The sequence below is a fragment of the Rattus norvegicus genome, chromosome 17 (genome assembly GCF_036323735.1).
Source record: "Rattus norvegicus strain BN/NHsdMcwi chromosome 17, GRCr8, whole genome shotgun sequence".
In the NCBI taxonomy this organism is placed as follows: Eukaryota; Metazoa; Chordata; class Mammalia; order Rodentia; family Muridae; genus Rattus; species Rattus norvegicus.
This window is the reverse complement of record NC_086035.1, coordinates 68,572,365-68,582,298: the sequence shown is the minus strand read 5'-3', so window position 1 is coordinate 68,582,298 and position 9,934 is coordinate 68,572,365. Positions and strand designations below refer to the sequence as shown.

At 44.4% G+C, this 9,934-nt stretch overlaps 1 pseudogene; it reads left to right on the top strand.

Annotated features, from left to right (window-relative positions):
- The first annotated feature begins 5,486 nt into the window (after positions 1 to 5,486).
- On the top strand, positions 5,487 to 9,633 carry Mcm7-ps1 (minichromosome maintenance complex component 7, pseudogene 1; annotated as a pseudogene).
- The last annotated feature ends 301 nt before the right edge of the window (positions 9,634 to 9,934 follow it).

Here is a 9,934-nt window from a genome sequence, read left to right as displayed (position 1 = left end):
CTATTGCTGATCCTCTTCCCCCGTTCCTCCTCTCCCACCTAGGTCCCTCCCTCCCTCTGTCTCCTGTGATTCTTTTTTTTCTTTCTTCCAAGTGGGATTGAAGATCTGCTTGTTAACTTTGAATTCTGTGGATTGTATCCTAGGGGATATATATATATATATATATATATATGTATATATATATGGCTAATATCCACTTATAAGTGAATGCATACCATGCATATCCACTTGGGTCCAAGTTACTTCACTCAGGATATTTTCTAGTTCCATTCATTTGCCTGTGAAGCTTAAGATGTCCTTGTTCTTAATAGCTTAGTAATATTCCATTCTGTAAATGAACCGCATGTTTTGTATCCATTCTTCAGTTGAGGGACGTCTGGGTTGTTTTCAGCTTCTGGCTGTTACAAATGAGGCCACTCTGAACATAGTGGAGCATGTGTCCTCTGTTGTTAGTGGGGCGTCTTTGGGGTATATAACCAAGAGTGGTATAGCTGGGTATTCAGTAGATGTAGTCTCTCTTTTCTGAGAAACCTCCAGATTGATTTCCAGAGTGGTTGTACCAGTTTGCATTCCCACCAACAATGGAGGAGTGTTCCTCTTTCTCCACATCCTCGCCAGCATCTGCTGTCACCTGAGTTTTTGATCTTAGCCATTCTCACTGGTGTGAGGTGAAATCTCAGGGTCGTTTTGATTTGAATGTCCCTGATGACTAAGGACTTTGAATATTTCTTTAAGTGCTTCTGGCTCTGTACTCTCTTTTTTAATTGGGGTATTTGGTTTTTTGGAGGTTAGCCTCTTGAGTTCTTTATATATTTTAGATATTAACCCTTTACTGGATGCAGGGTTAGTGAAGTTTTTTTTTTTTCCCAATCTGTAGGTTGCTGACTTGTCCTTTTGACTATGTCTTTTGCCTAACAGAAGTTTTTTCAATGCAATCCCCATCAAGACTTCAACACAGTTCTTCACAGACATGGAAAAAGCAACTCTCAATTTCATACGGAAAAACAATTCTTAACAATAGAAGAATTTCTGGGGGAATCACCATCCTTGATCTCAAGCTATACCACAGAGCAATAGTGATAGAAATTACATGGTATTGGTACGGGGACAGACAAGTCGATCAATGGAATAGAATTCAAGACTTGGAAATAAACTCACATACTTACGGACACTTGATCTTTGACAAAGAAGCCAAAAATACAGTAGAAAAGAGAAAGCATCTTCAATAAATGGTGTTGATCTAACTGGTGTAGATCTGTTTTTGTCACCTTGCACAAAGCTCAAGTCCAAATGGATCAAGAGCCTCAACATTAACCAGATACCCTTATTCGAAGAGAAGAGAAGAGAAAGTGGGAAAGATCCTGGAACTCATTGGCACAGGATGAAATTTCCTAACCAGAACTCCAATGGCTCAGGCTCTAGGATGAACCATTGATAGGGCTATCTTGAGAAAATCGTTTTCTTTTAAGTTATTTCATTCATAAATGCCACAAAGGAGACCATCATTTGCTACAGTGGATTTCTTCTTGAGTGTTATTTTATTAATTACTTAGCTCGTATTTAAAAAAAAAGAACCTTATTGCCTCCTTAAAAAAAAAATCTCTGCTTGCAAATCTTTATAAAACTATAATGCCACTAGAGGGAGGCCAATGCTAGGTAATCAGCAATGGATATTCTTAGATTAGCCCTTCTGTTTTTAGCTTGTCTACCCTCTCTTGACCTTTGAATCCCCAAGCTGTGCTTTGTGTGAGGGGTTAATAACAAAAATGCAAATGGTGAATTATAGATGAGTTGGCTTTTCCCAGCCTGTGGGATTACTAGAGGCTGATCTACAATGGAAACGCAGATGCTGTTGGACAAACAGAAGTTCATTGTGCCCTAAGTGAGCTATACAGCTGTGACCTTTTGTCTTTGGTGCAAAGGTCTCGGAATTATCATTTCAGTTCTAAATACCTTTTAGCCAGCGGTCGTTGGCTTATTGCTACCCATGCTTCGCAAGGCTGTCGGAGGGAGAATGATAGTCTGTCAGGGCTCTCTGCTTTCTTGCATGAAAATTAATGCATCGAAGCACACGTAGTTATTCTCATTATAGAAGAATCAAGTGACCTCAGACCTTTCTATCACCGCCCATTACCTTTCTCCAGCCAGGCTAAGGCAGATACTTATTCTTCTATGACTCAAATTATTAACCATTCTACCCTTTACTGAACCAGCTTCTCCGAGTACAGCCAGCTTTCTGCCTGCACAGTATGATAGAGGCGGTCAGTGATAGGGACTCAGGCGATGAACTGATAGACATTCTCAGTCATTGGCAGACACCAGGATGATGTACCTGGATGTTTGCAGAGGATGTGACACAAATTCACTCCACCTCCCGAAAGCCCCCGATTCTTATTCTGAATCCTGTTCTTGCAGATGAGAAATACAAGGAAGGCTGAGTGTAAATATTTCGTATCACACAGAACTTAAAAAAAAGACGACCTTTATTTACCTGGGGATGGCTGGTAGGCCAGCCTCACCAAATTAGACTCTGTTTTAGAAAAAACAAAAACAAAAACAAAACAAGATAACAAGCAAACAAATACTTCGTGTAGCCTGGTGAGATGGCTCAGTGGGTAATAGTGCTTGCTGCTCAAGACTGATGACTGGAACTCTATTTTCAGGACCCACATAAAGATGCAAGGCAAAAACCAACTGAGAAGGTAGCATCCTGACTGCTGTGTGTACTTCAGAGTACACACGCACCCCTTACATCACCCCTCCAGAAGCGATACATAAAGCTAAACATTATAAAAAACAAGGTGCCTAGCTCCTGAGGAATGACAGCCAACGTTAAACTCTGGCCTCTACATGCACACACACACACACACACACACACACACACACACACACACACACACGAGCATGTGCACATACACACGAAGAAACGGCATGATCTAAATGCTATCACTTCTACCTGTGTATTTTTTATGGAGTATTAACGTTGTTTATAAATCAACTTTGGTGCTATCCTGAGGTGAACACTGAGGCTGTTTTTCTGGACTCTGCGTGCACCAGGCACACAAATGAATTTTCCTTTCTTCACAGTTCTTAAGAATCTTTATGCTCAGAAAGCCGCCTTTTCTCTACCATCTGTGTGCAAACCTCAGGATTTGCTTCAAGTCACCGATGTGGCTCACGTGTGTCACATTGCAAGTCCTGGTACAAGCTGAGCAAGCGCCCAAGCAAATGGTGCCGTGGGAGGTACCTGCCTGCCACTGAGCAATGCGCTCTTCTCCCTGATGACATCAGGGGCTTGGTCTACATATCCTGAAGACATGGCCGATGTCTGAATTATGCACGCTAAGCCAATGCAGGCTTATAGCCAGGCTGTCTTACAATAGCATTTTCTGCTTCGATCTGAGCTATTGCCCTAGGAGAAAGGGTAAACTTTGGACAGAAAGAGACCTCTGTTTTGCTCTTCTTGCTTGTGGATAGCACTCGCCTTTTTTTTTCTTGCTAGAAAGAAAGCTGATTCCTCCTCCTAGAAGCAGAAATCGATGGTGGTTTCTGCACAAGTTTCCCAGTGCAGTGAGAAGGCTCTGTGCTAGCAGTCAGGGGCAATGACATCTAGAGTAGCTTCATTTCTTTTCCATGCCACTGTGAGGCTTTTCCTCAGTGAGTGCCTCTGGACCTTCATCTATAAAACAGCGACAGTGATGGCTGCTCTTTTCTCAGAGTTGTGATCTTATCTGAGATCTGATACGATAAAGCACTCTGGAAAAGATCATGACTACATCTCACGAGGTGTCTACACCCAGGTTGGAATCTCACTGTGGCTTCTTGGGGACAGGTGATTCTTCTCATCTTAAGGATGAATATGCATCCCTGTGGAAACTACCTGGGAAAAATAGAAACAGACTCAGGTCCCTTTGACTGAGTTGTTGATGAAGGGTTCTAATGACCAAGGTATGCTTTGTTCACTCACCAGTGACCAATGTAGATGATCTCCACATATCTGAGTGGAAATCAAGTGGCTTTTGTGGAAAAAAACCCCATGAATATGACCAAGTTTTTAATATATACCTTACATATTCTTTTTAGAATTTCATATATGAGCACTGTATTTACCTCATCTGCATCTCTCATCTCTCCATTACGACTGTCTTCTGTCCCCTAACTACTTCTCAAATTTATTTCTTCTCTAATTATTGTTGTTTTACACACACACACACACACACACACACACACACACACACACCTCACACACATACACACTTGGACACAGACATGCATATACATCTCACATACAAACACACTTGGACACAGACACACACACTTACTCCCTCCACTCCCACATACACCACTCACACACCACATGCACATATACCACACATACCACACTCACACGATACACATACATATACTACACACACACACACACACACACACACACCACATATATACATATAATACCCAGACATACAGATACACACACAGACATACACCACACACATACCACATACACTACACGTTTGTATACACACCATGTATACACACCACACATACATGCCACACACATACACACACCACACACACCTTGCACACTACTTACACTCAGATACAGACAGACACCTTCCTCGGCCCCTTTCGTACTGCTTCTATACACTTGTGTGCCTAAGTGCTTACGGTTGACAACTTGGGACTGAATAACCTATCAGCAGACTTGCTCCTGGAGTAGACTGATTCTCTCTCTCGTAGCAGTTACTGCCTACAGCTCTTCATGAAGGGGCGAGGCCTTTTGGGATTTCCTTCATTCACTGACATACTGTTTCATGATTGCGCAGGTCTTGTTTTGGTGACCATATCGTTGAGATTCCACGGATGCAACTTCCCGCCATATATAGAAGACACAATCTCACAGCATACCTCTTGGTGTTAAAATCTTTCTGCTCCCCTACTCTATGATCTCTCCCAAGTCGTCTTATCAATGTATTGATCAGGGCTGGGCACCTCACAGTCAGTCAGTCTCTGCATTTTGACCAGTTGTAAGTTTCCGTAATGATCTCTGTCCGTGCGAAACAGATGTGTCTTTGATGAGAGTTGAGATTTACATGGATCTGTGAGTATAGGGATAAGCATGTAAAGTGCAGATGGGAATTATAGTCGAGGAAAACAACAGGAGAAGGTTCTCCTCTACGCTCCAGGATCTCATGTTACACCATTTTTCATTCCCCGTTTACTCGGATGAACATGTAGTCATATCCTTGTATATATTCCCCAACAAAGAGGTTTTCTAAAAATATTTGACTGCACTTACGTGTTGGCGGCTGACCAGCAGACTAGCCTAATGATACATTGTCAGAACTAGTTAATACACTTTGGACCATAAGGAGAATGCTTACCCTTGCTCCTGCTCATTGCTGGTTGGAGCAATTTGGGCGTGTTAATGGAGTCCTGTAGGTCATCAATATACAGTAGTTTTCCCATTGAAGGAGTTAGGAAGGCTCTCAGGCACTGGAACAAACACAGCAAGTGGGTGATTATGCTGTTACATTGATTATTATATAGTGTGCAATTAGAGCACCCAAGGCCAAAGAATGTCCAGTTCATGCATCAGACACTTCAACGTGTCCTACAGAAGTAGCACATCCTTCAGAGTCCATTAATCTTCCAGATTTTTTTTTCCCAGTTTGGTAAAGCGGCCTGAATATGAATGAGGATTTTTCCGTGCTAGAAAATCAGGAATAATGAGAGACTCCATGGCAGCAAGAATGGTAGATTTTTAGAAGCTAAAGCAAGAAAGAGAGCTGGAATTCCACCAATCACAAAGCTGCGAATGTAGCAACAGCATCAGTGTGTGACTTTAAAGCCAGGGTTTATTTGCATTTCCTGACGAACTGCTTGGAGGGCACATTTTCATTTAGCTATTAACTTCATCGTAGGCCTATTGCTCGCAAATAAGATCGGACTCTACTAGAGAAGAGGGGCGCCTGATTTCTTTCTGTTGCCGTGTCAAACACAACAGAGGCAACTTGGGGAATAGGGGCGTCATCTTTATGCTTCTAGGTCAGTCATCTTTATGCTTCTAGGTCACAGTCCCTCAGTGAAAGTAGTCAAGGAATTTAAGACGCAAGCTTAAGGGCCGGGCGGCTTGCTGTTCTATACAGCGTTAAAAGGGACCTCACTCCCAGACAAGGAAATACAGCAAGACCCATGGACATCGTAGTTTGCTAACTTGCTCCTTCTCATGAGCCAGCTCATGACTTAGCTCATGCATGGAGAGCTCTTTCATATATCCCAGAATCACCTGCCCACGGAATGGCACCACACAGCAGGCTAATCCCACCTCCACCCATTAGTAATCAAGACAATCTCTCCCTTACTGGCCCGCAGATCATAGCTTTCTCCTCTCAGGTGACTCTAGGCTGTGCCAAATTGACAATTAGGACTAAAGGAGAGAGTGGTTCACTTTAATTTTGGTGACAAAGGACAGCTGTGGGAAAAGGGGCTCAGAAAGGAAGGCTCAGACCTACAGATGGGGCCCGTGGGTGGGTGAGCACATTTTGATTTGGGCAATAAGTTGTCCTATGACTGTTCGAGGCCGAGAAATGTTATTTGTACAAGTCAGAAGGCAAACCGTAGCCAATTTCGGTTGGAGGGCTACAGCTGTGCGCTCGTTTCCTGCTTCCCCAGAGTGAGACTTCTGAGCCTGTCTAATCCTGCCGCACCGTCCCCGGCAGCGATGGAGCTTAAGGACTTCGCGATCGAGAAAGAAAAAGTTAAGAAGTTCCTGCAAGAGTTTCATTATGACGATGAGCTTAGAAAGTAGCAGTTGAAGGATGGGACCCAGTTGGCTCATCTGGCTCTTCCGGAACAAGTGGCATTGTAAGTGGGCAGACGACGACCCTGAGTTGGTCAACTCAACTCGCGAGAATGCCAACTGCTACTCAAGCTCAAGGCTGCTTGCTGATATGTATAGGAGCTTCTGCCTGAGTACAAGGAGAAGGAGGTGGTGAATAAGGGATGTCCTGGATGTTTTCTCTGAACATCTGCTGATATGGAGCAGTGATGCAGAGACCCTGGGGCAATCCGGAACCCCTCAAACCAGTATCCTTCTGAGCTCTTTCGTAGATTGTAAGTATCTCTGTGGGAAAGGGCAGGGGACTTGCTCTCCAGGGTCTTGTTGACAAACGTTTCTTTCTCTTAGTGAGTTGTTATTTCCAAAGCCCAAGTAGCAGCAAGCCTCGAGTGATCCCGGAAGTACGTGTTGAGCGATCCAGTAAGTACGTGCTGATTCTGTGGGGGAAATTATTAACTGTGGGTGGGATTGTCACTCGGGTCTCTGAAGTCAAGCCCACGATGGTGGTGGCCACATATACTTGCGATCAGTGTGGGGCGGAGACCTACCAGCCAATCCAGTCTCCTACCTTCATGCCTCTCATCATGTGCCCCAGCCAGGAGTGTCAAACCAACTGCCCAGGGGGGACGGCTATACCTCCAGACTCCTGGCTGCAAATTTATTAAATTCCAGGAAATGAAGATTCAAGAACATAGTGACCAATTTCCAGTGGGAAACATCCCTCATAGCATCACAGTGGTTCTAGAAGGAGAGAACATAAGGATAGCCCAGCCTGGTGACCATGTCAGCGTCACTGGGATCTTCTTGCCAGTCCTGTACGCAGGGTTCCAACAGATGGTGTAGGGTTTACTCCCAGAAACTTACATGGAAGCCCACCGGATTGTAAAGATAACGGAGAGTGAGGATGATGTGATGGGGCCGGAGAGCTGGGCACAGAGCAACTGAAGCAGATTGCAGAGGACGATGTCTATGAAAAGCAGGCTGCTTTTATTGCTCCGGAGATCTACGGTCATAAAGATGTGAGGAAAGGCGCTATTGCTGCAGGTGACGTGGACCAGTCTCCTCAAGGCATGAAGATAAGAGGAAACATCCACATTTGGGAGATCCTGGTGGGGCCCAATCTCAGCTTCTATCTTATGTTGACCGTCTGGTGCCATGAAGTCAGTACAACAGGCCGGGCTCCTCTGGTGTAGGGTTCACAGCAGCTGTGTTGAGAGACTCTGTGAGTGGGGAACTGACCTTAGAGGGTGGTGCCCCGGCGCTGGCTGACCAGGGCGTGTGCTGCATTGACAAGATGGTGGAAGCGGACCGCACAACCAAACATGAGGTTGTGGAGCAGCAGACCATCTCCATTGCCAAGGCAGGAATTCTCACCACACTCAATGCTCGATGCTCTCTCCTGGCTGCTGCCAACCCTGCCTAGGGATGACATAACCCCCGCTGCAGTTCGGAGCAGAACATACAACTTCCGGTTGCTCTGTTTTCAAGATTCGACCTCCTCTGACTGATTCAAGACCAGACCGAAAGAGACAATGACCTCCGGTTGGCCCAGCATATCACCTCTGTTCACCAGCACAACTGTCAGCCCCCTGCACGATTTGAACCTCTGGACATGAAAGTTCTGAGTCAGTACATGGCCGTGTTCCGTGAGAGGCAGCCACAGCGCCTGAATCTCTGACTGACTACATCATTGTAGCATATGTGGAGATGAGGCGAGAGGTCCAGGCCAGTAAGGATGCCATCTATACTTCTGCCTGGACTCTGCTGGCCCTTCTCTGACTTTCCACTGCCCTGGCTCACCTTTGCATGGTAGACATTGTGGAGAAGGAAGATGGAAATGAAGCCATAAGGTTGATGAAGATGTCAAAGGACTCCCTTCTAGGTGAAAAGGGACAAACAGCTAGGACCCAGAGGCCAGCAGATGTGATATTTGCCACCGTCCGTGAATTGGTGTCAGGGAGGCGGGGTGTCTGATTTTCTGAGGCTGAACAGTGCTGCATATCACGTGTCTTCACACCAGCCCAGTTCCAGGCTGCCCTGGATGAATATGAGGAGCTAAATGTCCGGCCTGGCAGGTCAATACTTCTCGAACACCTATCACCTTTGTCTGATAGCCAGTTCTTAAGCCCTGCCGCCTACCCCAGAAGGTGTGCTGGATGCCTCCAGAGGAGAATCTCATTTTCTCATGCTGCACTTTTTTAACCTGCCAATAAAGTGTTTTGACTGCCCCTTAAAAATAACAGAAAAGAAAAGAAAAGAAAGTGAACCAAATGAGAGCTAGAGATACTATCAGAACATTTATAAAATATGCCTGGGATGGGAAGAATCAATCCGTCTGAACTACACACAAGTTGACCTCAGGGAAGGTGGCTGGATGCACTGGCTCAGTAGTATTAGTACATGTTCTGATGATGATGATGATGATGATGATGATGATGATGATGATGATGATTTAAATCCCATCTTACATACCACCACCAGAAAGTCTGTGAGCTTTACCAGAGGTGTCTAAATGGCTCAATGCCTATGTGAGACTCAGGTTCAATAATTTGATATTTGACCACATATGCTTTTCCACATAGGAAAACAAGTATTATGTTTTTTGTAAATGCATAGTATCTTAAACAGGCTAATCAACAACGATTAACACTATTTGCCTCTTATGGAACATACAGTCAGGTAAAATAATGGAACACAAAGCTTACTGTATAGTAAAAGTTTAGGTGGGGTAGGTCTGGTGAGACAGCTCTGTAGATGCTTTGCTACCAAAGCTGAGTACCACAGTTACATTATCAAGGGCATAATACATACGGAAGGGAATAATTGATTCCATGTGTGAATGCTGGCACTCCCATCACTCCCAGGAATATTTAGCTGTTTTTGATGACAGTCCCGCACATTCTAGTGCATATGGTAGTGTAGGAAAGGATATATATTAATATAATATATTATATACATATATAATATCACACACACACACACAGAGACAGACACACATTACATTCTGCAGAAGCATGAGGACTTGAGCTCAAGTTCCTGGTGCCCATATAAAGTCTGGTCATATGGCAGCATTTCTACAACCCTACAACTCAG